General features: G+C 43.2%; 1 protein-coding gene and 1 long non-coding RNA gene across 3 annotated transcripts in view; one reads left to right on the top strand and one right to left on the bottom strand.

Moving 5' to 3' along the window:
* Positions 1-27,927, bottom strand: part of LOC146714999 (glucosidase 2 subunit beta-like) — a 175,177-nt gene that overhangs the window by 55,430 nt on the left and 91,820 nt on the right. The gene's annotated exons all lie outside the window — the stretch shown is intronic.
* Positions 17,021-18,249, top strand: LOC146715001 (uncharacterized). Its single transcript, XR_014919318.1, has 3 exons — positions 17,021-17,719; positions 17,793-17,998; positions 18,078-18,249. It is a non-coding gene; the product is annotated as an uncharacterized LOC146715001 (long non-coding RNA).

The raw sequence follows: 27,927 nt of genomic DNA, 5'->3' as shown, positions 1-27,927 counted from the left end.
ATTTTTGTTTCCCTGGAAACAAAATAGAAAAGGGAAAATACCACAGGTAACACATACAACTTCACACACAAGCACAATGGACTCAGTAAAGAAAAAGCTAATTCTGTTCAGCAGGCAGACATAGAAATTGAATTACTACTCAAAAATAAGGAGCTAAAATACACATACATCATATAGAAACGTATCAAGATGAAACAGACTATGACATAACCTTGTCTGAGGTCACTATTTGTCAACTGCCCCTAAGAGTTTGTAGCCTCCCATGGAAATGATAGCTTAGTCACATGTTTAAAGATGTCTGTCTTTGTATAAAGACACGCTGATTGCTCTAAGCCTTTTTGGGAAGGTTTCCAGAACTCTCTCAAGAGCCACGAGGAAATGCAACATCAGCCTCAAATATAATATCTCCAAGAACCCAACTTCATCTTCTTAGGCTCCAGTTAGGATGTTGTTGAAACAAAGCCCATCTTTTCCCTGAAAAGATCTTCTCTCCCCTTTTCAAGGACCGTTTTGCTTGAATAGCTCAGGGAATAACACTGGTTTATCCTTCATAGGAAGAATGCGATTGGAAGTGAGAGTTTTGAGGTTGGAGGAAATTCATCCATCAATTACTGATGCAAAACTGAGACAAGTTTTATTTATGTTGTGCAAACAATGACAACAGTTGCCTCAAGGTGCTTTATATTCTAAGGAAAAGACCCCACAATAATCGTGAGAAATCCCAACAATCAGACCACCTCCTGCAAGTACTTGGTGACAGTGGGAAGGAAAATCTCCCTTTTTACAGGATGAAGCCTCTGGCACAGTTTATCTTCATCCTTTGTCGATCTGGACAGGACAAAGACACACTGTAGAAGAGAGCCAGTGTTTAATAATCTATACAAAGTGAACTGGAACCAAAAGTTCAACACTGAAAAGACCAGAGACACTATCAAAAGTACCAAAAAGAGATTTCAACGTGCCACCAACCTCCTTTTCTTGTGGAAAAGAAATGGGCTGTTTGGAAAATTTGTGAAAATGTATCAAATAACTTCTACTTTCATGCTACGATAATAAAATAACTAAAATAACTGCAGACAACAACAAACTTCTTTTGGTTGCACTGCAACACTTAGAGTGAAAGAAAGTGCAACTCGCACACAGACACACACAAACACACCACACGTCCGCAACTCCTCGACACCACCTGCCCTCCTCCAAAAAACACTCAGAGACTTTGAAAGTAGGCAGGTATGTTAATGTGAAGTGACACCTGCTCACTGGCTTCGAGCTACAAGTGAATTTATCAGGACGTGGTTTCAGTTCCAGTCGGATCCTTTCATAAAACGGTCGGTAAAACCCAAAATAACGTGACGATGGGCTGATGGGCACCATGACAACATCTCAAAAGTTTAAAATTTTTATTAAAAATACCCAAAACATATTGTTCCCAAATTGTAGAAATACAGAAATAATATTTCATAGCTTCCAAAAGCCTTGAACAAACGTGTGATGTGCATATAAAATACTTGATTTAAGCCACCAACTACGTTTTGGGGAGGGGGGGGGTCTGTTTAAGGAGGCGCTGACACCCCAGTGAAAGTGTAAGGGAATCATTTAATTAGTAAACCATAGTGTCTCTGACTGAGCATGAACAAAAGGGGCTGAAGAGCTGAAAAGGAGATAAGATGGCAGACAATAGAAGTGACAAGACTCCCGTTTGACTAGTGCTGATGGACACGGGGATTTACTGGGGTTTCTGTGAGTGGACGGGTTCGTCTCTGACGTCGAAGGAACTCTCTGGGGCCCGGCGCCGTGGCAACAGAAAGGAATGTGTATGCAGTGAGGACCGCGTGCGAGAAGCTGTGACAGCCCTGGCCTGAATACCAATTAGGATGTTCCTTGCATGTGGTCTCAGCTGGTTGCCCATGAAGACCCCCCCCCCTCCACACACCTCACCTCACCCCACCCCACACACACACATCCACCCACCCCTACACAAATAATTCCCTCAGCACCTATTTCTTGCCAAACCTAGTACAGATGTGATGTGTCTAAGAGGCAAGCTGTGATTTACCATGCTGTAATGGCTATTTTTATAGCACCACGATGGGGAGATCTCACTTTGACTCACCCCCAAACCCCTCGGACTCTTTCAGAAAATCGCAGCCTCACATACAAAGCGCGGTCTCTCAGCCTGCTCCTACTCTCACAATCTCTTGCCCTGTTTCTCTCTCTCTCATACAAACACGCGCAGCAATCATCAAGCTCAGCAATGACAAAAGGAGACGCAGAATCCCGAGAGGGTGACATTTGACCCCCTTGCCGCAGCCCAGTTGTATATGGAGAGAGGAGGGGAAAAGCAGCCAGGCGTACAGAAGCACCCAGAGCAGAAAACACAGGGAGCACAAAGCCTACTGAACGGTTTCTGCACCCGTCAGGCCCGACATCACCTGAAGCCAGCGTACAGTACGCAGAAAAGACCTCAGGTTTAATTATTGCAATGATTAGATCAGCAGTCACATGATCACATGGGTGTAATTGCATCATAAGTGCAAGTCTGAATTTAGGAATTGCAACGCATGGGTACAAATGTGTAAGAAAAAGGGGGAAAAAAGCTTTCTCTGCAATAGAAAAACATACAAATCGAAGCTAAACTGACCGGTGACTGACATTTTTCCACTTCAGCAAGTGTGCTGTACTTCACTAGGAGCTGTCAAGAGGGGCTGTTAAATCACAGAGGCCGTGTACACAAATAGAAGAGGAGGAACGCACTGCATAGTATAGTCTTCCGACCAAACTCTCCCGTGTATTCGTACCTTGAGCCCAGAAGAACGGAGATTTTTTGTTTACATGTGAGCGGATCAATAGGCAAGGCGTTTCTCCTGCAGCTCTAAGAAAAGAAGCCGGTGCAGCATGCGAGCTGCAGCCGGGCTCAACAAAACAAAGGCGCTGCAGCGAGGCCACCCTTGAACCCCGCGCTCGCGCGAGCAGCCGGCACCTTCAGCGAGATTATCTCGGCTAACAGGCAGGAATGTAGGAGTTTGTTGTCTGTAAAAGTCTGCTCTTTAAAATAAAGACTGGCAGCATGCTTAAGCTCTGGCATTGATTCCTTTTTACTTTCCTTTATAACCTCTTTTGCTCCCCGCCATCTATCATCCAACCCCCCCCCCCCCAACCTTTTTTTTGTATTTTCATTTTGACTTTAACATTCTCCTCGCCTTCAATATTTTCAGCTTGAGCTCCTGAGAGTCTTCCTGTCACCCTCGCTACCTCCCCCTCTTTCCGAGCTCCATTTTTCTCGGTTTTCTCTGCTCGGGTAAAGAACTCGTTCTGACTGCAGAGAGGGGAGGATGAAAATATAGGTTGAGGATCCCTGTAATGAAATGTTTATGGCAGGTTGTAACAATGAACAAGAGACCTTTCAGATACCGTCAGCTGGGCTGTGATAGCACTAATAGCCACCTGCTGGAATTGAACGCGAGCGCCTAGAGGAGCAAATTACTCTGTTTTCCTTGAAGTGAAAATGTTATCAAAGTTAATTCAACAAAGGTAATAAGAGAGGCATGGCTTAATAAAAAAAAAAAAAACCTGAACAAATGTTTGCATTTTAATCGCGCACAGAGCGTGCAGAGCTAACATTTGTAAGCCTTTAACTATAAGTTTAAGTGAAACGCACTTTTAAACGTTATATTTCTCTCTCTTTATCCGTCCAAATCCCACAAATGATTGTGAAACTGCAGCACAGGCTGCTGAGAGTTGAGAAGAGGTCAGTCTCGCCCCCTGCATAATCGTTGTGTTGGAGTGTCTGATTGTATTAGGGTTGAGTGAATAACAGTAGCTGGCAGAAATAGCATCATGTTTTGAACTATCAGTGCAATTCATAGCCTTGTGACTGACTCAGTTTGTATTCATTCTCCCACACTCTCCTGCACCTCTCTTTTTTTTCCTCCGCAGTGGTTGAAGGACAGGCGCAGCGTCACGGCGAGCACGTACTAAAATTAAGAATGGATCCATTCACTGGCCAGCTGTCATCATACCAAACGACTGAAGCCAACACTGCAGATTGATGACTGAGAGGCAGTCAGATGTTTAACTGTAAAGCTGCATTATCTGCTGTACCTAAACAATATGTAATATGTAATATAAATGGATCAGATCGACTTACAGCTTTAATGTAACCGTAAACACTGTGCACGAGTTAGTGCTAAGACGATTGCAGCAGTTTATTATTAACACCTAGTGTATCATAGTTAATATATGAGTTGTTGTGAGTTAAGTAAGCACAATCAGTCCATATACAGAAAAGGCAATGACCTTGTTTGACAGATGAGACCAATAACACTTAGATTAAATCACAGTAACCTAAAAGTCTCTAAGTTATAAGTAGAAGAATCAAACAAAGGTACAAAACCAGGTAAGCCAAGAGGCATTTAAATGTCAAGTCTGCTCAAATACGGCAAAAATCATAATTACTGTACAATTATTTGGGTCATAATGAGATTGTTAGCTATTAAACCTTTTCAAAATAACAAAATTGTCCTTATAATTTAGCGCATTTCCTTAAACTTTTATTACACTTCAACTGCATAAATAAAGTAAATGAATGTGAAGTAAACCTAGCACAGCCTGGCAGGGAGTCAATTTTGATTTTTATGGATATGAGAAAGGAAGTGTGTAAAAAGTACTCCATAACAGACTGTGGGACAATAATTGCTCTGTCTTGATTATATTGCCTTAATTGGTGGAAGGCAGAAATTTTAATTGAAAGCCCATTAATTGCACAGCCTTATTAGACAGCATTGCTCTCACAATCAGTATTACGCACGAGTGAAATGGTTAAAATGTACAACTGTACAATTAATGCATTCAAATAGGCCTGCTGCGTTTCCTGTCATATATTTGTATACGTATTCTGCTACAATGGTGGTTGCTGATGGTTAACATGGGCAAAGTAGCCCTTTGAGCCAAAAGCTTCACGCTGCTCTAAACACTCAGTTTACAGCAGTTTTTCCACTCCTGGCTCTTTCTGAGCAATGAATCAGTACGAGCCAGGAGGATACTCAAAAGTAAAAATAAAGAGCTGGGAATGAGCAGAAGGGGTCTCCTTTAAAATCATAAAGGTTTTTGGATTAACAGTCCTGGACAGCTTGAAGTGGAAGCAGGTTTTGCATTGCCTAGTTTAATGGCTCGCATCAGCTAAGCAGTCAATCTTTCCTGGTAGTTTTAGAGCATTCACTGTCAAACCAAACAAGTTTATCACCAAAAAGAGGACTTTTTTTTTCTGTCACTGTAAAACTGCAGAACCAGAAATGAGGAAAGCGTCCGGTTAACAGCTTCATATTCAGCTAAAACCACGACAGTGGGGTCAATCTTCTCACCCAACTATGAGCGAGAAAAATGTTAAATGCACAGCACGTTTTACAATACGAGATATTGATAGTATAGCGTTCGTATAATAGCGCTTAAGTGCATTTAAATGCAGCAATCAGGGTCTGGCGCTCCCATAATCACGGCGATGCGTAATCACTGTTTAACATTTAAACGGAGAAGGGGGCCCAATGAACAGAATAAACAGCCTGTGTGGAGTGAGTTCGCTCTGTAACAACTGGGTGCTGTTTATGAATATGTATGATGTAACAAACGCCTAGGAGCTGACCTACTTCTGTGTCTCCTCTGCTCATGACTTGGTCCCCTTCCGGGGTAACTCTGTCATCTTGCAACATACTGTAATAGCAGGAAGCATGCGACTCCCATGTACAAATCAACATGCACCCGTTTGATGGTTTTGCAAGTGATAATCACCGTCTGTTGAGGGAAAACGCTTCAATAGGTGGCTGTGCAGTCGTAGGAATATTCAGGACCTGGCGATGTTGGGTCTTTTTATCCACTCCGCACACACATTAACCTGGGCTTTCACAAGTTTCTGCTCACCGAAATGTGAGCAGAAACATCAACAAGCATCCAAATCGCGTCAAAAATGCAAACGGCTGACGTTTGGATGTTTACTTAAACAGTCGTGTCACGTGAATAGGCGGGAAATGCAGGGAATGGAGTAAATGTGTGACGGACAAGTAAGTACGAGCAGACAAAAGAGAGCTCTCGACATAACTGGGGCTGCACACTGGAGAGCACTTGTCTGCACCATCTCATAAAATATCTTTACCCAGGATCATCTTGGTATGGTGCCAAACGCGGTTAGCTTCAGGAGCTGGGAAAGCACACAAAAAAAAATCTATTTCAGACAACGCGAGAGACAGAAAGCTGGCAGCTGCTCAAATCAGACTTCCAACATTTGATAAGTGAAAACGGGCTAATTTTGTGCATCCCTCGAACGGTTGCAGTCCAATACATTGCTCCCGTGGCTATGAAAACGCACGGGCGAGGCCGAGCGAGGGGTGAGAGGCAAATCGTTTCAACCTCTCGACAGCTTAATGGAAGAAGAGGAAAAAAACGCAGTAGTAACTCATTCTATGGCAGAAAGGAAGCCCGGTGCACTTTTTCCACCCCGCTCCTCTCTCGTGTCGATCGAGCACTCGAGGTGAGACAATTACGCCTCAAGGACGCGTCAACCTCGGTTGGGGTCAGAGGTCGCCGCGAAGGCAACCCATCCTCCCCTCTGATTCTGTTTAACATTTCACATCTAATATAGGAAGTGCTGAACAGACCCTTAAATTAAGATCAGCCCTCTGCTCTCTCACAAACTGAACCTCAGCTGCCTCACAAGCCAATTCATTTGCTGAGAGTGCTGAGACGCATTGGCTTTAAAAAAATGAAAATAAAATAACTGGTCACCCCAGCGTGGACCGAGGGACACTGTGAAGCGTTCGCACGTGGGAGACTGAAGTGTAGGAGTGCAATTTATATAAAGAGCTGTTATGCCCGTGGCTCTAACACGCGATTAATGTTAAATAACGAACCTAAAGAAGAGCGCTTGGCGGGTATTGTTAGTGTTTAATAAGAACACAGTCTTCTAGATTTCAGTAGGTATGTGGTCCAAACACGCTCATATTCCTCTCTCTTTTATCGCGCCCGTGAAAGTTTGCTATTTTTAGCGACGCCCTCATATCTGTAGATGCAACCTTGCTAAATTAGATCAAAGTGAACCCTGCCTCACAGTACTCTTATATGTTAAGCTAATTTCTTTACTACAGCTACTAAGGGCGAACATCTAAACAAGTTGACAAAAATAGCACCCTGGATCGAAGAGCTGTGACTTCACGCGCCCTGAGGATGTCAGAAAAGCCTCTCCACGCATTTGAGGTCACGTAACAGGTGATTGTTGAGTTTTCGCAGGTCGTGTGGAAAGCTCTCTCTGAGATTGTGGTTGTTCCAAGTTTTTGGTTGGGTCACTTGGTGGATACAAAGTTTGAGCCCGAGCATGATTCTGCCAGAGGTTTCTTTCTGTTAAAAAGGACGTTTTTCCTTCCCTCTCTCGACAAGTGTTTGCTCATAGGTGGTCATTAGTTTGTTGGTGTTTTCTCTCTGTTATTGTGGGGTCTTTACCTTATCATATAAAGCACCTTGGGGCAACTGCTGCTGTGATTTGCTGCTATATAAATGAAACTGAATTGAATTGAACTGTAATTGAATTGAAAGGAGGAGGTGAAGGAGGATGGCTCACCGAGAGTATTGCCACAGTGCAAGGTAGACCACCTTGTCTTAGCAGCATCTCCACTACCATCAATCTGGGATATAGAGCAACAACATGACACACATTTAATAAAGTTAGTGTCTTGATGTAAGCTAAGATCAACCACATCAAGATCTGGGTTGTTTACAAGCTCGGTTAAACATTTGTGATGACATGAAGTGTTTGAGGTCATATAGATGAGATCAAATAAAGCAGGGTCAGTGGTGGAGCAGTGGCTCTGGGTTTGAATCCGCTGAGCAGCTGAGGTCGCTCTGTGTGGATGCTTTTTAGCTTAACTGGTGATTCTTAATCCGGTCGTTAAGTGATGACGTGACGAATCCTACTTCCGGGTCTAAAGTAGTCTGCGTTTAATATGGCTTTTGTGTTGTTAACATGTTTAATGTTTTGTATTTTCTTCTATTTAATCTCAAAAAGCTCCTAAAACAGTCAGTGATCACTGTTGACCTCCCTTGGCTTTTATTACCGCTAATCATTTATTTAAGCTCAGTTTTTAAAACCTTAGGATGTAGCTACAGCCCAGCCCATGCAGCAGTATATGAATGACTAACCTCGTATTGTGGATGGATTATCTCAGTTGTTCTCCTGGCTGAAGTTTGGTCCTTTTACAGCATCCTGCCATGCGATTACATTTGTTCCTGACCACCGAGAACACTCACGTTAACTTTTATCGAGTGGAAAAAAGGTTAGCTTGTTTATATTATGCTAACATAGCTGTGTCGCTAGCGGTCACGTAGCACAAAATTATATACCAGCTAGCCCAACTTCAGTAACCCTACAAACGTCACTGCTGTTTAGTTTTCTGTCTTCATTTATGTTGGAAGTGATAACAGAGCTGTACGTTTTAATTTGTTTCCAAAACCCCGCAGTCAGGACATGCTATATTGTATTTAGATAGAAGCTAGCGAGCTAACTCCCTGCTAACTTCTAACTCCGTTAAATGTCATAAATTCCGTTTTCATGGATGCCTGGATGTTAAACTCAATTGTTACACCTGGTAGAGCAGACCGCTGATCATTTTATTAAAGATGAAAGACTTTAGACAGTTTTTCAACTCTCAGTAATGCCATAGTGATCGTTTGATATATGGACCTGCAGCGGAGTTTAGACCCAGACACGGCTAGTGATGTCAGACTTAACGACCGGATTGACCTATTAGAGCACTTCACTCTCGCTCTACAGGCCTACTTGTTGTTCCTAGAGTATTTAAAAGTAGAATGGGAGGGAGAGCCTTCAGTTTTCAGGGCCCTCTTCTGTGGAACTAGCTTCCAGTTTGGATTCGGGAGACAGACACTATCTCTACTTTCAAGATTAGGCTTAAAACTTTCCTTTTTGCTAAAGCATATAGTTAGGGCTGGACCAGGTGACCCTGAATCCTCCCTTAGTTATGCTGCAATAGACGTAGGCTGCCGGGGATTCCCATGATGCATTGAGTTTTTCCTTTCCAGTCACCTTTCTCACTCACTATGTATTAATAGACCTCTCTGCATTGAATCATATCTGTTATTAACCTCTGTCTCTCTTCTACAGCATGTCTTTTATCCTGTCTTCCTTCTCTCACTCCAACCGGTCGCAGCAGATGGCCGCGCCCCTCCCTGAGCCTGGTTCTGCCGGAGGTTTCTTCCTGTTATTAAAAGGGAGTTTTTCCTTCCCACTGTCGCCAAAGTGCTTGCTCATAGGGGGTCATATGAATGTTGGGTTTTTCTCTGTATCTATGAAGCGCCTTGAGGTGACTTTTGTTGTGATTTGGCGCTATATAAATAAAATTGAATTGAATTGAATTGACTGTCGGTGTGGATGTAAGCACGAATGGTCGGCTGTCTGATAGATGGTGATTGTATATGCTTTGATAGTTTCATATCTATTTCAGAGTGCAATGTCATAGCCATGGAGCGAACACTGCTGGAGACTAAAGTTACATCTGGGTGTCTGGGGCCTGGGGTAACAAATTAGCATGTTTTGAACAAAAATGTTTGTTTCCACTGCAGGCAAACGCCGACATTTTTAGCACATTGTTATTTATATCCACAATTACAGCTGCAGCGCAAAATGATGCATTTACATTAAGGTTACCTTTTTCAGGCAGGGCCTGGCTGAGGTGAAGGTGTGACAGTAATAGCTGCCCCATTATTGATGGCTGGGAACAAACAGAGTTTCGTGTTTATTTATTTATATATTTTATATTTATTTCAATAAATATGAAACTAGGTTAGGGTTCAGTTTTAGGCAGAGAAAGCACAGCAAAGTTATTATCCACCCAGAGCAGGAGAGCAACAGCTGCTGTTTTAGTATGCCAAAACCACTTGGAAAAACTACCCAGTGACCCACAGCACGCTATAATAGTGGAACCAGTGAAAATAATGGAAATGTACTCACTTGTGTTCATAAAAATCATTTGCCTGTCACAGCAAAGGCTTTTTTTTAAACATATTGAAATATGTATTACATTAGGATTATGAGTCAATGTGCCCTCGAAAGAGAGATATTGCACTTAGTGGTTTTTCCAGATTTAATAAAGATAACACGAGTGCTTGCTTAAAAGGGAATCTTCCTTTTTTTCCCCTCCTCCATCAGATTATGTAATGTAAAGTGCCCTAAGATGACTAATGCTGTAAATTAATGCCAGTCAAAAACACAAGTATTAATCTGAACTAAGGAGAAAAGAAGTTTTGTGTAGTTTTGGAGAAAACTCAACCACATAAAGAAAAAATAGAGGACTCCAGTGATCTGTGTGCTCCACACTTGCTCGGAGCACACAGGAGGAGATGGTGCAGAAATGTGGTCAACCGAAACCGCAGCGCCCTGCTAGACTATCAGCGGCACTCCCCCTGCCGCGGCCCGCAGTGAGCCGAAGTACCGAACAAAGAAAATCCCACTGACACCTCAGGAAAACACCACTGTTCCTGCATGAAGATTGAGTGTGGGAGCTAGAGCAGTGGCAAATCTGCTAACTGATACCCATTTAACTGGCAGGATATGAGCTGGGTGCAAAAAAAAAAAAAAAAAAAGGCATCCAGAGTGGCAGTTAGCAGTTTATAATCTGTGGCAGACATAGACTCTGCTTGCTGTAAGTGGCTACTGGGCAGCTCAATCGGCAGAGTGGCCCCGAACAAGCAGCATTAGCACTGCGGATCGCACTGCGGCTCTGTGAGAAACAGATGAAGTAGCACAAAGGTCGGCGCCCACAAGAGCGAACGCAGTCAGCTTACAGCTCAGCAAAGACCGACTGAAACAGGCCGGGTAGTGATAGCACCACGGACAGCGCCAGTTTGCAACCGTCTACGTCAGCACCATGGAGAGTTCTCGCTGAGCACACGCCAAGGAAAACAGACCGCGCAACTCGCTGAACTACACTCACAATATAATGTCACTGCAGATAAAGAGTCTAGACACTTCTGGAGTCACACCACATGTGACCTGAACATTTAGGCTGCGTCTGACATAAACAAAAACAACAGCAAAAAATGCCATCCTGTCCTTAAAGGGAGTCATTTCTGGAGACACAACTGCACTCCAAGCGGTGCTGTGATAACGTCCCTCCAAAGGGGACTTTTTCAGGACATGTCAGACAAATCTGTGAACGAAAAGGCGAGCGGGGAGGGGAGGCAAACCATGCGCGCGCACACAACTGAGACAACTGAGGCAACAACAAAGAGAAGCTGCAAGTGTGACAGAGGTAGCCTGTAGAATAACAGCGAGTATGGGGGAAGGGGGGTGTTAGTGTGCGTTTTTCTGGTAGGGGATGGGGGATTGGCATTAAGAAGCCCGGGAGATGTTTTTCTGGAAAGTGGCTGGTTTGGAGAGGCAGCAGCTGCTGTTGGACTAAACTGAGCATCAATGACTGTCTAATCCAAGCGAGGCCACTATCAGCACAGCGAGGGCGCTGCCGAGCAGCAGCTCCACCAGCTCCAACGTGCCCGAGGAGGGGGAGGGAGTAGACGCAGACAAGCCCGGTGACCTATGGTCTTCCTGCAGGCGACAGCTTCTTGCAAATAAGCTATATGCATTTATATGTGTGCTACTGCATGTGTGTGTGCGGCCCTGACACGCAGCTAGCTGCACGCTGCATCGGTCGGTCTAATCAGGGGGAAAGAGGAAGAGGGAAGAACGACAAGTGTGAGTCAAGTCGTCACGCAACGGCTGGCGATACACTCCGGGATAGCTCTCACCAGCCCCGAAGCGCAGCTCTTTATAGCAGCGAGCTCGCTTTTGACACACTCTCACAAAAGCACACAATGAGAGGATGATGACACTGCACCTGCATTTTCATCAGCAGGAGCAGAAATGGATATTTTTGCAGGATGGACATACACCGGCCAGCTTTCAGATCAGTGTTGGAGAACTTTCAGGCTACACTTTATTGATTTATGAGCCAAACAGTAAAAGTAGAAAGTCCTAGGCTTGTACGCTAATGCGGGATTATGTAATTGCTAAACTTTTGCATCATGTTAAGTCTCTGTAACCGCGCCAGTCATCAGTTTCAAAATACACAAGTGCTTTAGCTTAACTATTCTATCTTTATTCCTCAAAGGGGCTTTTTCCCTTTTTTCCAACACAGACCCATCTGCCTCATTTACTTTTACAACCGTCCTCAAACCCCAGTGGGATGAGCGTGTTACGTCCTTCTCTCCTGGCAGTGTCACAATTATGATCAAAAGCTGCCTGTGTGTGTGTGTGTGTGTGTGTGTGTGTGTGTGTGTGTGTGTGTGTGTGTGTGTGTGTGTGTGAGGGACAAGTGTGGACAAAACAAATGGTGAAGCCAACACCAAACCCTCTTGTGTCACTTAATTATTTTCAGTGCTCCAGATGCTGTCTCTGACTGAGTACACAGCTTAAGACTTTGCTCAAGGCAGTGCTTTGCGAAGGCGTCCCGGCCCTTTAAATAATACTGCAACTGAAGGCGAGGGATGGGGCAACAATGATACAGCAGCCACAGCCCTGATGGCAATTATTTAGACGTCCACTTGCTAATTATAATAGAGGATGACAGGTGCCCAAAACAATTTGGGCGCAAACTGCCTGTGAGCTTCTGCGTGTGGTTGTCTCTGCTTATGGTTACAGATAAAGATAGCCAAGCCAGTGTCTCATCAAGCAATCATCTCTTACTTTGAGCCGGGCTGTGCTGCGGTTGATGCTTTCTGATGAGCCTCTTGTTACTGAGATGCTGCATGCTGGCATATTCACCGTTTTCCTGAAGGTAATTCAAGAAAACTGTCTTCTGAAATACTGTTTTTCTCGCACCTAAGAGGTGCAAGAAAAGGGGATTTAAGAACCTTTTCTTTAAATTCAATTTAAAATGACACCAGTTTTGTTTGTCTATCATTTTCATGAATAAATATTTAATCACTTGGACTACAAGCTATTAGTATTTAGTATTTATTTAGTATTTATTTATTTATTGTCATTGTCAAGAACAATGAAATTGCGTTTGGGGCTTCCATACAACCCAAAAAAAAAGAAGAAAATAATAAATACCCCTTAAAACCCAAGTGTACATATTTAACCCAGTGTGACTCCAATGCAATAAGACAATCCTTAGCAATAATGTTCGTAGAAATTCAGACAAAGACCTGAGAAACATGACAAAATACAACAATGCAACCCATTCAATATTATTGTACTGTGAGATATGATATCAGATATGATAGTTATCTATTTAAGAAAGAGGGGGGGGGGCAGGAGGGGGAAGAGAATAAAGATATGATGCACCAATGCAGACCAGTTCATTGCTATTAAGAAGTTGGATATGGTTATTGTCCGTGAGAGGGGGGCAGAGAGTTCAGGAGCCTCACAGCCTGTGGATACAGGCTGTTGGCCAGTCTGGATGTTCTGGCCTGTATAGACCTGTACCTTCTCCCTGAGGGCAGCAGATGGAAAAGGTGGCGCGCAGGGTGATGTTGGTCCCGCAGGATACTGTGCACCCTCCTCAGACAGCGAGTGGGGAAGATATTACTGATCTCTGGCAGACTTGTTCCAATAATTCTGCCAGCTTCTTTCACCACCCGCTGGAGTGCTTGCTGATCGGCCTTGGTGCAGCTGGGGAACCACACTAGAAATCCATACGTCAGAACGCTGCTGATGGCACAGTTGTAGAAGTTCAACATCAGAGATCTGGGAATGTGTGCGCTCCGCAGTCTCCTCAGGTAGTAGAGGCGCTGTTGGGCCTTCCGTACAACTGAGGTGATATGGTTGCCCCAGGACAGGTCCTCGGTCACAGTTACCCCCAAGAATTTAAAACTGCTCACCCTCTCCACCGCCTCACTGCCAATGAAGAGAGGCAGATGGTTGTTATGACCCCTCTTCCGGAAATCTACAATGATCTCCTTGGTCTTTTTGGTGTTTAAGACCAAGTTATTGTCGTGGCACCATGACTCTAGTTGTTGCACCTCTGTCCTATAGTTTGTCTCATCATTGTTGGATATAAGTCCGAGCACTGTAGTGTCATCTGCAAACTTAACAATGAGATTGGACGCGCAGGAGGAAATACAGTCATGGGTGAAGAGAGTGTATAGCAGAGGGCTCAGAACACACCCCTGAGGGGCACCGGTGTTGACCACAAGGGTGGAAGAGGTGTTCTTACCCACTCTGACACTCTGTCTACGGTTAGTGAGGAAGTCCACAATCCAGTTGCACAGAGAGGAGTTAAGTCCCAGTTGGTGGAGTTTGGGACGGAGTTTGTATGGCCGGATGGTATTAAAAGCCGAGCTGTAGTCTACAAAGAGGAGCCGTGCATAGGTGTTCCTGTGTTCCAAGTGCTTCAGTAATGTGTGCAGCACTGTGGCGATCGCATCCTCGGTTGACCGGTTCTCCCTGTATGCAAACTGGTGCGAGTCCAGGGATGGTGGAAAAGCAGCTCTGATGTGTTTAATGACCAGTCTCTCCAGGCATTTGGCGGGAATGGGGGTGAGTGCCACAGGTCTGAAATCGTTCAGACATGTGACATTTGACTGTTTTGGGATGGGAACGATGGTTGCTGCTTTGAAACAGGATGGTACCAGTGAACAGGACAACGAGGTGTTATATATAGAGGTGAAGACGTCCGCCAGGTCCGCAGCACAGTCTTTTAGCACCCAGCCCAGCACTCCATCCGGCCCGGCCGCCTTCCTGGTGTTAATGCTCCGGAACACACGCCTCAGCTCATGAGTGCTCAGGACCGGAGCAGGGTCGGTTGAGGGGAGAGGGGACAGGACAGGGTCGGTGTTCTCCCTGTCAAAACGGGCATAAAAGAGATTTAGATCCTCAGCCAGAGTAGAACTGTCGGCTGAGGGTGATGGTGTTCTTCTTTTGTAGTCCGGGATAGCCCTGATGCCCTCCCAGACCTGCCTTGGGTTTGTGTTGTTCTCAAACCTGGCCTCGATACGCCTCCTGTGCTGCTGCTTGGCAGTCTTGATGCCTCTTCTCAGGTTGGCCCTGGCAGCACTGTATGCCTCCTGGTCCCCGGATTTGAAAGCGTTGTTCCTTGTTCGAATAAGTTGTTGAACTCCGTGTGTCATCCAGGGTGGATTATTAGGGAACACACGGAATCGTTTCCAAGTTGTTACATTGTCCACACAGAAACAGATGTAGTCCAAGACAGTGGAGGTGTAACTGTCCAATGCGACACGATTGTCAGTGTCCTGCACCTTGAATACATCCCAGTCTGTGCAGTGGAAACAGTCCTGAAGCATCGGAATAGCGTCCTGCGGCCATGTTCTCACGGTTTTGGTTGTAATCCCAGTGCTCTTGATCTTTTGTGTGTATATTGGGTGTAGCAGAAGGGAGAGATGGTCTGACAGACCCAGGTGGGGATAAGCCTGGGCTCTGTACGCATTCGCCATGTTGGTGTACACCTGGTCCAACGTTCTATCTCCTCTGGTAGCACACTTCACATTACGGTGGAAATTGTGAAGTACAGATTTCAGGTCCGCGTGGTTAAAATCCCCAGCCGCAATAAAGACACTGTCCGGGTGTGCTACCAGGCTGTTATTGATGCTGCTGCTCAATTGTGCTAACGCTAGCTTAGCATTAGCATCTGGTGGAATGTAAACAGCGCAGATGTAAACGGCAGAAAATTCCCGAGGGAGTAAATCAAAACCAATGCATGCATTCACATGATTTACGCAAAATGCCGCATTGGATAACAATGGTATCCAATACAGCTGTTTTATTACATGTAATGCAGTGTGAGTCATTTATCTAGATGCAGCACAATATGAGCATAACTAAATAAGAAAGGTAAGTGTCTGTGAAGCTTCTCAGTCATCCAGGTCATCGTAGTCAAAGGAGCTTGTAAAGAAAAGCATCTGGACTTCTTTAAGTTGCTTGAAGATAGGGCTGCTCAATTAATCGAATTTTAATCACGATTACGATCTGGGCTTTCAACGATCATTAAAAATGACTGAGCCGATTATTAGCCCCTCCCTCGTGCTTTACTCTCGCGCTGCTCCGTGTGGCAAATCGAGCGCACCTCTCTGCATTTCGAACACGCATCACAACAATTAAGAGGACCCGAGGGAAGCTCGGAAAGCTAAGCAGAAGTTATTTGGAGAGGAGAGTGACTGCCGTTGGTTGAAAAGAGAGGTAAAAAAAAAAAACTTCAGTGGTGTGGAAACATTATGGGTTGGCGGAGTTAGACGTGGATCAAGTAGACAGTGTGTAAACTTTGCTACGGTGTCATAGCTGCACCACAGAGCAACACTGCAAAGTTCACTAAACATAGATGTTTACATTTTTCATTTATTTTTTATATTGCAAACATTTGCACTGTTATCAATATTTGCACACTATTTTATATTATTTTTTAAAGTCATTATTCAATACATTGTTATTGTTAACCCTTTAAATCCCTGTAGAACCGGAACCGCGTAAGCTAGCGCAATAATTTGTTTTGCATATGAAACCAGAGGAGTTGTACTTACATCTTATGCCATCAGCTTGTCCTGGGTCACGGTTTCCTTCCACATAAAGCTTTGGAAAAATTGCATAAACAGCGCTTGCAGCAACAAAAACATAATATTCCAGAAACACACTTTGCCGATCCGATCAGCTGTTTGTAACACTTCCCACATTGAAAAAGACGTCAACTGGAACTATCGCATGTCCGCCATTTCCTGTCCGGAACCGGAAGTGACGTCATTTTCGCAGAAAATGTAGTTTTTTACTTGTAGGCTCTTAAATTTCCCCAAGTAGAAATATATGAAAAAAAAAACAAAAACGATTTTCAATTTTTTTGTAGTTTATTGCACTTTTTTGCAATTAATGTAATTACTATGGACTTAATGCATACATATTATTAAAATATGGGCTATAACAGTTGTATTGATGTATAGCAACTTGAAATGCTCCCAAAAATGGCACTACAGCATGTAAAAAAAAATAATATAAGCTCTGGCGGACTTGGTTCTATGGTAGGTCTTAAAGGGTTAAATAAATATCGTCAAAAAATCGAGATCTCAATTTCAGTGAAAATAATCGTGATTATCATTTTTGCCATAATCGAGCAGCCCTACTTGAAGACATTTCACCTCTCATCCGAGAAGCTTCTTCAATTCAAGACAGGAAAGTAGCCAAAAAGCAGGAAGTGTATTTTACTGCATTTCTGTGTCCGCAGTGGTAAGTCTGGTCAGTCAAATTGGTGGTGGAATTAATTTCATTGTGTTGACACTCAGTGTCAGGTATGTTGTGGTAATATTATTTTGTCCTATGTCTAACAATTATCTATTTTCCTCTTGCCTGCCTGCTTCTTGTCTCATTTAGGCAATAAACTCACCATAGTGTGGAGGAGCGAGCAGACTTAAAAGGTTTTTTTAAAAACTCTTTGTAGGAGGTTAAACTTAAAAATGGGATAATCATACATAGTACAACATTGACTGTGTGTTCACCCTCTTTCCTTCAAGTACTTCAGAAAATAAGGCATCGATTTTCTCAAACTGTCATGGTCTACGGTGGGTGGCTGGAGTTTCCATTAGGCTCCTGAACTGACCTGGGATCCGCCCCTGGGCAGGGCCAACTCCAGCTCCTGCACACCTGGAGCCTATTGCAGGCTATCAAGCCAGAGGGATTTAAACCACACATCGATGTTCACTCACTGCCAGTTCGTCATCAACCCATGTTGGTAACAGGTCTTGTGTTTCAAATTCTCGCTGTGATTTATCTTACTAACAAAGACTCTTTTGTGCTACAGTTGCTGTACCCACCCTGGCTCACTCCACCTCCGGACTCGGGATACCTAGTGATCATTTTGGAAATCCCTCTGTGCCTCACCTGCCTGCCCTCCTGCCATCACACTCCATCTGGAGCCCCAGATCTCAGGTCAGCCTTTCCACGCCACTCAGCCTCCCCTGGATCTTCATCATCCCCCTCTCAAACACTCCAGGTCCCTAACTGCAAGTAAGAATTGCTGCTCTTATACTGGCCACTTCTGAGCTGCCTTCACTACCTGCCTAACTCCTATATCCTCTCCCCTCAGTGTGACTGTTCCCCACTCAGCTCCGTTCCACTTCTCAGGCCTCGTTCCCTCGCCCTAGCCACGTTCCCCTGGGCACGCCACACCAAGGCTCCACGTCTCGTCATTTTCTGTCTTTGCCACGTTTCCCTTTTTTTCCCCCTTGCACTTAACCGTAATAAACTGTTAAATCATCTACTGTCTCCGCTCTGGGTTTCTGCACCTGAGTCCTATTCAGTACCGGCCATCCGTCGCCGTGACACAAACGAGATTACTTCTGCATAGAGCTGGGCGATATGAGATTTTTTCATATCACGATATGTTTTTTTCATTTCAGGCGATAACGATATCTATCACGATATAAGCCAAATAACTATATTTGTAAGATTTAAATGTGCCGTTGCTCACAAGTAAAATGTGAAATAATCAGCAGCTTGTTTTTATTTAAATATTTATTTCCCATAATAAGTTCAACAGGGTAGATGTACTTAAGGAACATGAGACTTTTTCAGATAAATAAAGGCAAATATTGCAAACTACACAAAAGGCAGCCACTAAAGCGTTTAAGTTTCAAAATAGAACAAACGAAACAGACTAAATTGTCAATTCCACTTAGAAACAAAGTATTAATTCTAAAAATAAATCTTAGTTTGTTTTACAGAAGAACAGACAAAACTGACTAACTTTTGTCAATATCAAATAAACTGAGAACTAAAAGGAAATTCTCAATCTCTCCTTGTTGTATAGCTGAGCTTTTCAAACAGTTTTAACAGTTACTTTAGTCTGACAAAAGCCGAATGACGAATTAGCGCTTCCAGTCAGAGACTGAGGCTACGTCCACACGTACACGGGTATTTTTGAAAACTGAGATTTTCCGTTTTCGTTTTAAAAAATAATCCCGTCCACACATAAAGGGAGAAATGAAAGAAAACGCTGCTATGAACATGCCAAAGCAGCAGGTGGCGCTAGAATCCTAACCGTGCAGAAATGTTGGCCAATCAGAAGTCTAGAAGCCTCGGTGGGAAAAAGTAAACAAAGCTGGGGCATAGAAGCAGAACCGAGTCGTATGTGTGGACGGACAGTAACTGTGTGTATATGTAAGCATTTAAACACTGCAGAGAGTAGAATTAACAGTAACAGTATTGTAGAAATTCATTTCACCGAAACAATAACGCGGCGCACAGTGTGACGCATGCACCAGTTTATTGTATTTCCAGACTTGCTTTCGGCACAATTTACAGTGCACGCTACTCTGTTTTTTGTCAGACTTGAAATAGCCGAAATACCTTCACACTACGGAACTTCTTTGGCTCTTCCGTTTGACAATCTCTCCGGCGTTGGAACCATCATCTGTTTTCTCTTCGGTCACGCTCGGTTGATTTTTCTAGTCGGCGCACTCATTTCCTCCATTACGCGCTGGCTCCATTCCCAAACAAACACACGTGCGCCTTGGCACTTGTGCTGTACGTAACAAGTCACGCGACGTGACGCTGCGGCTGTGATTGGTTCGGCTCTGCGCTACTTAATTTGGATTGGCTGACCTTTTTTTTTTTTTTTTTTTAAGAGGACAAGAGCGGCGAGGTCTATCGCGATAGCTTAATTTCTCTATCGAGTAAAAGTTATATCGCGATACATATCGTTATCGTTCTATCGCCCAGCTCTACTTCTGCATGAGGGAAAACCTGGTCGCTGGACATTTTCATGAAATGTCTTCAAAGCATGAAAAGAAGGCAGCTGGACCACTAGCGTTTTATTTTGTTTGTTTGCTTTTACCTGAGACTGTCCACAAGTTGTTCTGGAAGTGAAGAAGTCTCTTGGCTGAGAGGCGCTAGAGAAGCCCATCTGCCTTTTTTTCAAGCTATCACGACTACCATGATGTGAATGACAGAGAACCTAGACTGTCATCTAAGAAGCTGGTATCACCATTAGAGGTGGGCGGATAAAGTAACAGTATGAAATTCAGTATTGATACCGGCCCTGAAGTTACTCGGTATTGGACCGATACCAGAATCTGCAGTGTCACACACCACTTCTCTCTGCAGATAAGTCCTGAACAAAACCATCCAATCATTTGTGTTGTCATCATGTATCCCAATAGCCCTCTTGCTGAGACACACCAAGCACCATTAAACACACAGGCATGCAGTCATACACACTAAATTAGCCACACAAGAACCCTTCCCATGGGACAGAAGAAATAGGGGGTGGGAGGTGGCAGAGGGTATATCCAATCACTGAAATCAAGGCAGCTGACTGGTGAATAATGAATATAAATTGAATGCTCTTCACTTGCATTGCCGTGCACGGCTTCAGTGAGTGGGAGACGGAGCTGATACACAGCTATTGACATGATGGGGTGATTGTGGGGTGTGTTTATACATGCTTAAGATAGGACTGTATTATTGTCTGTCATTTTGTCTGCTTCTTTCCTTTATGGCTTTCCAGTGTATCTGTGTGTGTGTGTGTGTGTGTGTGTGTGTGTGTGTGTGTGTGTGTGTGTGTGTGTGTGTGTGTGTGTGTGTGTGTGTGTGCGTGCGCCAGTCTGAGTGTGCGTATGTGCTTCTCCGTGTCTGTGAATGAGCCCTATTGACATCCTCTACTGTGACCCTCTGACTCCTGACAACTCCAATCAGTAGGATGAGTGGGAGGTGCAGGGAGGCAGTGTGAGTCCACAGCAAACTGCTATGTTGAGGGTGTGTGTGTGTGTAAGAGAGGAGTCAGCGTGTGTGTGCGTGCGTGCGTGTGCGAGCAAAGATATAAGAGGTTTGCACATAAATTGGTCCTATCCAGGTACAAATTCAGAAAAGGCGAGAAAGTTTGATACTCATGTGATGCACTGTTTTGTACATACTGCAGTTTAAGTTGTTACACTGGAGGTAATGGTGAGTCTAGATTCACTCTAAGCTTTATAAAAATTACAACACATCATTTTTCAGTTTTATCTGACAACCTAAAATCTAAAACGTGGAGATTTTGAAGTAAAGCGGAGCTACCCGCAGGCAAAGTCGTCGGCTCCGAGTCTGACATCATGCAATATGTCACCTCCTATTATGCTGGCAATTATCTATTAGCACCATTGCTTGCACTGGGGTTTGTGAGAGTCACATGCCAAACAGTGTGACCTGCCATTTTCTATCAACAAGGTCCAGATTTAGATTCCACATTAGTCCCTGCATGATGCCAGGCGCCTGTGTGAATGAGGGAGAGGAAAACCGTTGCACTTTGCTTAACACAAACACAATCCCAGATGGTTTTCTTCTCTGCTCAAGAGGAGAGCGAACCTGACGCTGTTCGCACACACGTATGTGTGATATCTAACAAACACCCCAAAAGGGAAAAGAAACACACACTATCATTCTCCTCCAGCCGGATAAACCGTCATTCAGTCTCCTGTTATCCTGGGGAAGATGTGACTATACAGATGTGTCACTATTTCCTTTCTTTTAGTCTGTAGAATGGCATTGGGCTCATTTCAAGGCACAACTCTGACAATGCTGGCAGGATAGTCTCTTACAGTGTGTGATATATCTTTTTGTTGTCGGGCATTACAGCCTCGCTATCAGCACGCTACTATGCTAACTAGCAGGTAGCACTGCATTTGGCACTTTCTAGGATAATTGTTCTAATTCATGCATAACACATGCTTTTACTCAATCAGTAACTATAAACAGGTAGCTTTGCAGTGCATGTCATTGCCAGCAGAAACACTAAAGGACAGTTTGTCTTAAAACCACACAATAAATAAATGAGTCTGCAATCATGTTTTCTGTTCTGTCCCGTTCTTTTTTGTATATGTGTGTTTTTTTGCTGCTGATACAACCAAATTTCCCCTTCTGGGACAATTAAAGGATTATTCTATCTAAAATGAACGTATTTGGTGAAGTTTGATGTCATTATTTAATTGTGTTAACCAAATGTAATTAGTATTCCAAACCAACAAGTTCTTAAACCTCCCAGCTGAATAGTCTAACAAGCATGTTGGCTAACCAGGCCTTTTTCTTTATCCTCCTCATCATCTTGTACTGCCAGCCTCATGCCCGAGCTGCCTAAATCAATATTAAGACTTTTTGAGGTCCTGTGACCACCCTGGGTCTATCTTACTTGTTATCAGTACAAAATTCAAAAGCCAGCATCTATCATATGTACATGGGGGGAATTATTTTTTGAAACCCATCTGAATTTGTATGTTTGCTCACTTACAAAGGACTGACAAGTCGTTATTATGATATTGTCATAGAGAAAGACTAACCAAAACACACTACATACAAGTTATAAATTGTTTTGCATGTCAATGAGTGAAATATGCACTTGATCCCCAAACAAAACATGACTTAGTACTTGGTGGAGAAACTCTTGTTTCCCAAGCAAAGCAGTGAGATGTTTCTTGTAGTTGGTCTTGAGGATTTTGGTCTACAGAAACTCTTTATGCGTCAGGTTTCTTGGCTCAACTCCCTCCACAGATTTCCTATAGGATTGAGGTTTGGAGACGGGCTAGGACACTCCATGACCTTCTTTAGTCACACCTTTGTTGCCTTGATGGTATGTTTTGGCTCACTGTCATGCTGGAAGACCCATCCATGACCCATCTTCAGTGTTCTGGCTGAGGGAAGGAGGTTCTCGTCCAATATTTTAAAGTACATCCAACAGAAAAACAGCCCCAAAGCACAACGTTTCCACCTTCGTGCTTGAATTTGGGGATGCTGTTCTCTGGGTTATAGTCAGCATTTCTCTTTCTCCTAACACGTCGGGTTGGGTTGACGCCAAATAGCTTGATTTTGGTTTCATCTGACCACATCACTTTCTCCCAAGCCTTCTCTGAATCACTTAAATGTTTAATGAAAAACTTAATACAGGCCTTTATATTTTCTACTCTCCAATTTTATCAGTCTGTGTGAATTGTAGTGAACTGGCAAGAGTGGCACATGGTGTGGTCTTCTGCTGCTCTAGCCCATCCACTTCAACGTTCAACATGTTGTGTGTTCAAAGATGCTCATCTGCATACGTTGGTTTTATCAAGTGGTGATTTGAGTTACTGTTGCCTTCCTATCATCAACCTCTTACATTAACAAGGCGTTTTTATCCAGGGAACTGCTGCTCGCTGAATATTTTCACTTTTACCGACCATTCTCTTTGTGTGGGAAAATCCATCCCAGAAGGTCAGCATATTGTGAACTACTCAGACCAACAACCGTATCACATTCAGAGTCACTTAATCACCTTTCTTCCCCAAAGTGATGCTTTTTTTTACCTAACGCATATACAAACGAGTCATAAAGATGATGTCTTTTATGAAAGAAGGCCAGATAAAAGCCACATTCTGCACATGGTACACTTAGTGTGATACATAATTAAATAAATAAAAAATCTGGGTGCTAAACCTACAGCGCTAACATGTTAGACTCCGAAAATAAGTCCACACAAACTGTTCAAATCCTTCATCAAGCTAAATCATAAACATTTTGCTTTCAAAACTACAATAGCTGAGCTCTTTAGTCCCCAAGAGCTTACAGTGTTGATTAAAGAGGAGGTGATGCAACATGGTGGTAAACAGCTAGCATTAAATTTTAGCCAATTTTAAAAAACACAAACAGACAAAAAAACAAAACAATATAAGTTTTTGGTTGAAATATTACTTTTTTATATATTTCCAAATAAATGCTAGATTTGACTTATTTCCAAATCACTGCATTGTGTTTTTTTAATTTACATGTTTAAGAAACAGGGCTGCGTAAATCAGCCCTACAGCTACATGGTTTTTTTTATCAGCCATTTCCTGTTGAAAGACAATTATGTTTATCAGAGCTTTGTGCATGTATTAAACCAACTGAATCAAATATGTAGCATGCTGAATGTTATTCAGACAAATAGGTTTTAGTTTGCACGCACAAAAACAAAAACTTGCCTCTGCTCCAAGTTCTCATTTTTCTCTCATAACACAAAGGAAAAGAATGAGTTAGCGCGCTTGCTGAGCACACAAAAGTCAGGTGGCCAATCTGAGCGCAGATTGAAAGGGCAACAGAAGAAGGTGTGTGATTTATGCTTAATCCAAGCACTGTGTCTCATAAGGCTGTAACTGCACTTTCATTTCAGGGAGTAGTTTGTTAGCCACGGGGAGCCCTGTAAAAACCCCTGCTTGGTGCGATGATATAGTAGAGGTATGCCTTACTCGTGCTACACCTCAGCTTTGCAGGTAGACCCGCTTCACATTTCTACAAGGGCAGAATTAAAATGTGTTCCGCTGCAGAGGTCCTTCATGAGAGGTTTAATATATGTTTCACCTGCATGACATATCAGGCAATAACAGGCTTTCCGTCGTTTACAACCAAACATGATTTTTTTTTTCCTGCCAGCAGTCTCGGGCTTTCAGGCTCTCTTTCATAGGCACGTAAAAAGCATCACATTATAAATTCCCTGGTCTATTATTACCTTTGCTGTAATGGCACATCCCACACAGCCGGTGCCAAAGAGCTCCGCTTGGGAACAGGCCCAAGGCACTGTGTTACACCAGTTACACCTAAGTAACTGCATTGTAGTGATTGAAATTTGAAAACCTCGAGACCTCATTTTTCTTTTACTCTGTATGTCACACTCCTGTTCTATCTGTAGTTGCTCATTCGCTGACTAGCGCTTACTCTATCTTGCTTTTTCTCTCTTTTTTTTACGCTGAGGACATGTAGAGTCACTCTGGGTTTGTCGCGGGGTTCAAAAGCGCACTAAAATTTATGAATTACAAACTAAAGGCCGGAATTCTCAAGCGCACAATTGTCACAACAATAACACAAACCAACAAGAAAAAAAGAAGTCATAGTTTGGCCTTGAACAACATGCTACAAGGGGGCATAACTAGGAAACAAGTTCTTGTATGTGTTTAGAAAAGAAGGCAAAGGTAGCACTAGGATAGCCAATTAGCGACACAGGCTTTGTTGTTCATAAATAAAATGGAGCCACCGGTTCTGCAGAAGCATTTTAAATGCTGCCACAGCACACTGAATTTTTATTTCCCCAACCTCTGCCGCAGTGTCTAGTATCTCATTTCTCATTCACATGTAAGTACAATCGTGTTTTGAAACATAATATCGGAGTGCTTCACTGTCCCATTGGCATAAGTGCAAACAGCCATGGTAAAATCTGAAGTAATGAAGCGATGCTTTGCAGGGGGAGCGGCGCTGCCCCCTCGATACGCAGCGCTCTGAGACACTACAGTGTAAACTACACAGATATGATTGAATTGTCTAATCCAATTACACGAAGAAAGCGCTGTTCATTTAAAGTGTACATTAAGCTCCAATTTGGAGACTATTTTCTGATTAGCAGACTAATTGTTGCGTCTTGTCGATTTGCGCTACCTAACGTGATCCCGGCGCTGTCAATCAAGGCCGCGACTTCTGGACTGTCAATCACCGCGAGCCCGACATGCAAATCGTACGGAAACACACCCTTCACGTAGACTCAGAGTGTCCAAGTCGGTGCATTGAGCTCGCTTACATTTGTTGTATTTAACAGCCTTGACATTTACCAAAATTGATTTCTTTCACAGCCTTGCATTTGTTTGAACATACAACGGCGATGACTCTGTAATCCCATTTTAATTAGAAAGATGTAGCAAGCATGCTAAGCTCACACGCTCTATTCCCTGCAGCGATGCCACACTGGCGAGGAATCAATCACCAAGGCACCGGTTGCCGGGGCAACAAACAGGGGGCTTCTTCACTACTGTCTAAGTGGTAAATGATTGCCAGTGTAACTCATTGGTGGATGTGAGGAGTTTTTATCTGTCTGTCTGCACCCCCCACCCCCACCCCCACCCCGCATATACAGCGAGTTAATTAAAAGCAGCCGACATGAAATACATTTAAATATGAGCAGGAATGAAACATACAGTACAAATTGAATGCCCACGTCAAGGGGGTTTGAGGTTGGGCGTGGAGTGGGGGTGGGGTGGTAGCGGAAAGGCAATAGTGAAAAATGAATATGCAGTGTGAGGGAGGTGTGAAATGAAGAAAAACACACACACACACGCTCGAGGAGCCTGGTGAATGGAGCAAGAGAGGGAGGGGTGCGAGGAGCCAGGTGACTCCAGAGCGTTTTCTGATTTTATGTCAGACTGTCGGTTTCAAAACTCTCGAACCAGGCACTGCTCACACTGTTTTTAGTTCATTTTCACCCTAACAGCCGTCAAGCTTTCCTTATAACTGTGCAGCTCATTCTTTGCTGTAGCACAGATTTTACATATTTACTCGCAATGCTCTTAATAGGGTATTAAAATATCTGCATATGGATACTGTACTTTATACAGCTATTTTATAGTATCGTATTGTGTGTTACAGGGTAGGGCTGATGTTTTCTGCCTTTCATTATAAAGATGAAAATCCAGTATATTGGTGTAAATGCCTTTCACACTGGTATACAGTGTTACAGTTAGCCATTTTGACTTTTAACAAGCACTAGCCAATATATCCAATATATAACATACCACTACAATATTGCAAGTATTCGCTTACAATACTTACTGAAAAACACACAAAAAATGAAAATAATGTCACAGATTTTAGTCTTCCTTGTAAAAATTACAAGTATTTTTGGGCATTGGTACAGGAGTCTAAACACAACTCTGAGTCAGTTGTTTGTTTACAGTAACACCTGTTCTGAAATCGCTAAATCATGTCCCTGACCACTCAGATAATAATACAGAAAGATGAAATCTAAATTAAATCTACACATTTTTCTGCAATAAAAGAAATAGCTCTAAACAAACCCATGAGTAACCAGTGAAAAATACAAACCTATAACAACTCTGGTGGCAGCTAGTAGTTTTGGATGTGGAAGCCACCTACTTTAGTGTATTACAAATACTCATGAAAATTAACATATTTTGAAATAGCGGGGAACAAGAGTGCTGGAAAAGTTGATATAGTACAACTCTGCACAACACGGCCACCCAGCACAGGATTTGTTATTTCAACATTTCGACTTTTGTCGGAGCTTCATGCACAGCAGGGTTTGCATGGAGGCTGAATAAATGTGAAGGCACCCACTGCTGCACAACTGCTTGTTTATACTCAGGTTCACAATGAGAAGTTTGCAAAACTAAAACTGATCATACTGACAAACCAACAGCACACCTTCCAAACTCTGTCTCTCATACATAAATTAGAGAGCAACCACATTTCTGCCACTATCTGCCATCTTTATAATTTAGCCGCATCATCTTATAATGAAAAACACACTGTACTGTATTATGCTTACATGACTCTGGCACATATATTCCATATAGCAACCCAATCAATTATCAATTAATTCTACATCATTAAAAGGAAACCAATTGTAATCATTTCTAACAAAACGGTACTTCTGGATCCTACTAGAGTAGCTTTGCATGACTCACAGTTTAATATAACCCTACATGGGGAAAATACAGGGACATCTACACATTACAGCCACAGGAGTTGTTTGAACCCCACGCCATGAAGCTGCCGGCACATTGTTTTTGAGTCACTATGCACCTCAGGACTCTGATGCTTTCTATGGTCTGCCACTTCGTTGCCGTGATTCCTACATACTGCAATATTATCACTTACACCTGATCGTGGAATATCTAGGAGGAAAGACATTTAATGAACTGATTTGTGTCCAATGTGGCATCCTATCACAGCACCACACTCGAATTCAGTGAGTTCTTCTTTACTGCATGGATAAGTGCTTGATTTTATACACCTGTGCAATGGGACTGAAAAGCAAGGCTTCATGACAGCGGGTAGCTCCGCATGTTTGATTTGGCAGATTTTTTACACCGGATGCCCTTCCTGACACAGCTGGGGCTCTTTCGCTTGTTAGCCGACTGTATAAACCACTACATTACGGAGCCCCGCCAATG

This window comes from Copadichromis virginalis, linkage group LG3, assembly GCF_057382275.1.
Source record: "Copadichromis virginalis isolate Kocher_CV1m ecotype Utaka linkage group LG3, C_Virginalis_male_GT1.1, whole genome shotgun sequence".
Taxonomy (NCBI): Eukaryota; Metazoa; Chordata; class Actinopteri; order Cichliformes; family Cichlidae; genus Copadichromis; species Copadichromis virginalis.
Note: the sequence above shows the minus strand (reverse complement) of the source record. Positions and strands in the feature narration are given on the sequence as shown.